The sequence below is a fragment of the Salvelinus fontinalis genome, chromosome 21, assembly GCF_029448725.1.
Source record: "Salvelinus fontinalis isolate EN_2023a chromosome 21, ASM2944872v1, whole genome shotgun sequence".
Lineage (NCBI taxonomy): Eukaryota > Metazoa > Chordata > Actinopteri > Salmoniformes > Salmonidae > Salvelinus > Salvelinus fontinalis.
This window is the reverse complement of record NC_074685.1, coordinates 4,752,112-4,757,294: the sequence shown is the minus strand read 5'-3', so window position 1 is coordinate 4,757,294 and position 5,183 is coordinate 4,752,112. Positions and strand designations below refer to the sequence as shown.

General features: G+C 54.5%; 1 non-coding gene across 1 annotated transcript; it reads right to left on the bottom strand.

Annotated features, from left to right (window-relative positions):
* Nucleotides 1-2,906: 2,906 nt before the first annotated feature.
* On the bottom strand, nt 2,907-2,982 carry trnaa-ugc (transfer RNA alanine (anticodon UGC)). The gene has a single exon. It is a non-coding gene; the product is annotated as a tRNA-Ala (tRNA).
* Between the last annotated feature and the right edge of the window lie 2,201 nt (nt 2,983-5,183).

Genomic DNA, 5,183 nt, shown 5'->3' with positions numbered 1-5,183 from the left:
TCCACTACACTGCTTCTCATCAATGTCTGCTAACCACACCACTCTGCTGCCCTGGGACACATGATCACATGATCTAGCCCAGGGAGGGCCACTCTGATGGGGGTTGGGGCTAGGGCCACTCTGATGGGGGTGGGGGCTAGGGCCACTCTGATGGGGGTGGGGGCTAGGGCCACTCTGATGGGGGTGGGGGCTAGGGCCACTCTGATGGGGGTGGGGGGCTAGGGCCACTCTGATGGGGGTGGGGGCTAGGGCCACTCTGATGGGGGTGGGGGCTAGGGCCACTCTGATGGGGGTGGGGGCTAGGGCCACTCTGATGGGGGTGGGGGGCTAGGGCCACTCTGATGGGGGTGGGGGCTAGGGCCACTCTGATGGGGGTGGGGGCTAGGGCCACTCTGATGGGGGTGGGGGCTAGGGCCACTCTGATGGGGGTGGGGGCTAGGGCCACTCTGATGGGGGTGGGGGGCTAGGGCCACTCTGATGGGGGTGGGGGCTAGGGCCACTCTGATGGGGGTGGGGGCTAGGGCCACTGATGGGGGTGGGGGCTAGGGCCACTCTGATGGGGGTGGGGGCTAGGGCCACTCTGATGGGGGTGGGGGCTAGGGCCACTCTGATGGGGGTGGGGGGCTAGGGCCACTCTGATGGGGGTGGGGGCTAGGGCCACTCTGATGGGGGTGGGGGGCTAGGGCCACTCTGATGGGGGTGGGGGGCTAGGGCCACTCTGATGGGGGTGGGTGGCTAGGGCCACTCTGATGGGGGTGGGGGCTACAAAACATCTGAACTCATGAGGAACTCATGATATTCTACACATTTTGACAAAGGGTGGAGAGAAATACAGTTTTACAGCTAATTTTCTAAAATTCTACACATTTTGACAAAGGGTGGAGAGAAATACAGTTTTACAGCTAATTTCCTAAAATTTTACACATTTTGCCATAGGGTGGAGAGAAATACCGTTTTTTTTAAAGATAATATCTGAGTGTAAGTGACAAAGGAAATCAATGGAGTTCCCCTGGTCAGTAATTGGACCATGATTACTACAAGGTTTAGACATCTGGCTAACTTACCAATGTAAAACATGTTAGCTGACATGGCTAATTGAGTGTCTATCAGTGTCTGACATAACAAGAGGAGAACTGCTGCTGCAGAACCACATTTCTAAATAGCACCTGTTAATTTCTACTATTCTAACTGTGAACCGACCGAGTCACCCCCCACCCCAGTCATTTTTTAATCATTTTTATCTTGCGGTCCTACAAAAGGCAACAGTAAAACATGTCAGAACCTACTAAATACCAGGATGTAGAATGGGACAATAACCTAGCAACTTCAATGACTCATTTCTCTGAACTACAGGGGGGAAAAAAACAACACCAAATTCACTAAGAATACATTACAAGCATTTCGCTACTCACAATATCATCTGTTAACCATGTGTATGTGACCGATAACATTTGATTTGATTTGAAGAAACATGCAAGGACGAAACAGGAACAGCACCGTCTAGTGGTCGGAACCCGGTAATCACAGGTTGTAGGATGGGACAATAACCTACAGCTTCAACGACTAATTTCTCTGAACCCCCCCCAGAAATTTGCAGAGCATATATTGCATAGAATGAAGAAACAGTGAGGTGTGGGGGGCAGGGGGGTTGTGGGGGAAGGGGGGGGTGGGTCCATGGGGGGTGTCGGGGGTCCGTTGGAGGTGGGGGTCCGTGGGGTGTGGGGTGGGGGGGGGTCCGCGGGGTGTGGGCCAGTATTTATACCATTGGTACTAAAGTATTTTTTCATATTGGCCAATCACTAATTGGTTGCATGAGTTAATCATGTAAAACTCCACCATGTATAAGTTCGCTATAAACCCAGAGGCTCTGCAGAGAGAGGTTTCCTGACTGCTGCTATCTGGGTCATGAGAAGGAGCAGTCATTTTCCTAGAGTCCTTATTACCTTGGTTTGGGGTTACGTTGGTAGGAGCTTCAGTAACCCTGTGTTTTAGTGCTCAGCCCTAAACCTCAGTCAGAAGCAAACTTGGGTTCAAATACAATTTCAAATATTTCAAATCGTTTCAGCGTGTACTCTAGCCTTGCCTGAAGTGCAAGGTGGGCGGGGCTCACACGTTTGGAAGTTTCCTATTGGTTACACTGCAACAGACAACCTCAATGAAGCTAATATAAAGTACTAACAATGATTTCCAATAGTATGTGAACCCAGCATTGCATTGCAGTGCTGTGGGAAGTCTCTAGAGCTCTGATATTCTTACAGGATGGATGATCGAGACATAGCTGAGACAGAGCTGCACTCTGCGGCTTTTTCACATGGGCCAATCAGCAGAGAGCGCCTTTCCCTCTATACCTCTAATTAACTGGCCTGAGGAGGAGGAGGGTGGTTGTGTGTGTGTGTGTGTGTGTGTGTGTGTGTGTGTGTGTGTGTGTGTGTGTGTGTGTGTGTGTGTGTGTGTGTGTGTGTGTGTGTGTGTGTGTGTGTGTGTGTGTGTGTGTGTGTGCATATGCGTGTGTGTTGAGACCAGGGCAGCCATGCAGTCAGGCCTCGCTCCTCTCAAATCAAATCAAATCTTATTGGTCACATACATGTGTCCTGGAGGGCAGGTAGTTTGCCTCCGGTGATGCGTTGTGCAGACCTCACTGCCCTCTGGAGAGCCCTGCGGTTGCGGGCGGTGCAGTTGCCGTACCAGGCGGCGATACAGCCCAACAGGATGCTCTCAATTGTGCATCTGTAAAAGTGTGTGAGGGTTTTAGGCGACAAGCCAAATTCTTCAGCCTCCTGACCAATTCAGTTTGTAAAGTGATATGTACGCCGAGGAACTTACATTTACATTTACATTTAAGTCATTTAGCAGACGCTCTTATCCAGAGCGACTTACAAGTACATACATTCATACTTTTTTTGTACTGGTCCCCCGTGGGAATCGAACCCACAACCCTGGCGTTGCAAGCGCCATGCTCTACCAACTGAGCCACACGGGACCTTCAAACTTTCCACCTTCTCCACTGCGGTCCCATCTATGTGGATGGGGTGTGCTCCATCGGGTGCTGTGTCCTGAAGTCCACGATCAGCTCCTTTGTTTTGTTGACGTTGGGGGAGAGGTTCTTCCCTGTAGGCTGTCTCATCATTGTTGGTAATCAGGCCTACTACTGTTGTGTCATCTGCAAATGTGATGATTGAGTTGGAGGTGTGCGTGGCCACGCAGTCATGGGTGAACAGGGAGTACAGGACGGGGCTGAGCACACACCCTTGTGGGACCCCAGTGTTGAGGATCAGTGAAGTGCAGGTGTTGCTTCCTACCTTCACCAGACCCTTCAGACCCTGGGCCTCGAGCTTAATGATGAGCTCTACTCCACTCCTAGATGTTTGCAGAGTGAGAGCCCTCTGACATGTTGACACTAATGACTCAAAACCCCCTCCTCCCCCTCTTCTGATCCCTTCCTATCCCCTCCTCAGACCCCTCCTACACCCTCTTCAGAATTCTCTCCAAACCTTTCTTCAGCCCTCCTCCTCCCCCTTTTTCAGACCCCCTCCTACCCCCTCTTCAGACCCCTCCTACCCCCTCTTCAGACCCCTCCTACCCCCTCTTCAGACCCCTCCTACCCCCCTTCAGACCCCCTCCCTGCTTCAGACCTACTACTACCCCTATTCAGAACCCTTCTCCAGACCCCCTCCTAACCCTTCTCCAGACCCCTTCCTACCCACTCTTTACACCCCCTCCTAACGCCTCTTCAGACCGTCTCCTACCGCCTTTTCAGACCCCCTCATCACCCCCCCCCCTCAGACCCCCTCATCACCCCCTCCTACCCCCTCTTCGGATCCCTCCTATCCCCTCTTCACCCCCTCCTACCGCCTCTTCAGACCCCCTCATCACCCCCTCGTACCGCCTCTTCAGACCCCCTCATCACCCCCTCCTACCCCTTCTTCGGATCCCTCCTACCCCCTCTTCACCCCCTCCTACCCCCTCATCAGACTCCCTTCTACCTCCTCTTCACCCCCTCCTACCGCCTCTTCAGACCCCCTCATCACCCCCTCGTACCGCCTCTTCAGACCCCCTCATCACCCCCTCCTACCCCTTCTTCGGATCCCTCCTACCCCCTCTTCACCCCCTCCTACCCCCTCATCAGACTCCCTTCTACCTCCTCTTCACCCCCTCCTACCGCCTCTTCAGACCCCCTCATCACCCCCTCGTACCGCCTCTTCAGACCCCCTCATCACCCCCTCCTACCCCCTCTTCGGATCCCTCCTACCCCCTCTTCACCCCCTCCTACCCCCTCATCAGACTCCCTTCTACCTCCTCTTCACCCCCTCCTACCGCCTCTTCAGACCCCCTCATCACCCCCTCCTACTGCATCTTCAGACCCCCTCATCACCCCCTCCTACCCCCTCTTCGGATCCCTCCTACCCCCTCTTCACCCCCTCCTACCCCCTCATCAGACTCCCTTCTACCCCCTCTTCACCCCCTCCTACCCCCTCTTCAGACCCCCTCCCCGCTTCAGACCTACTACTGCCCCTATTCAGACCCCTTCTTCAGACCCCCTCCTCCCCCTTCTCCAGACTCCCTTCTACCCTATCTTCACCCCCTCCTACCCCCTCTTCAGACCCCCTCCTCCCCCTTCTCCAGACTCCCTTCTACCCCCTCTTCACCCCCTCCTACCCCCTCTTCAGACCCCCTCCTCCCCCTTCTCCAGACTCCCTTCTACCCTATCTTCACCCCCTCCTACCCCCTCTTCAGACCCCTCCTACCCTCTCTTCGGAACCCTCCTACCCCCTCTTCACCCCCTCCTACCCCATCTGTCAGACCCCCTCCTACCCCCTCTTCACACCCCCTCTCCAGACCCCCTCCTACCCTCTCTTCAGAACCCCTCCAGACCCTCTCTGCAGACCCCCTCCTACCCCCTCTGCAGACTCCCTCACAGACCCAATCCTACCCTTTCTTCAGACCGCTTCCTACCACCCTCTTCAGAACCCCCTCCTACCCCATCTGTCAGACCCCCTCGAACCCCCTCCGTCCCCATTTCTTCTTCAACAGAGCCCCTTTTAGTGTTGTGGACTGGGGTAGGAGCTACACGCGGTATGGCTATGGGACAAGCGTTACGGGCAAGGGCTAATTTTAGCAGCAGCTGTCACTCTTTGCCTTCTCTACCAGCCTGTCACACATAGTTAAGTTTGAGGGGTGTGGTC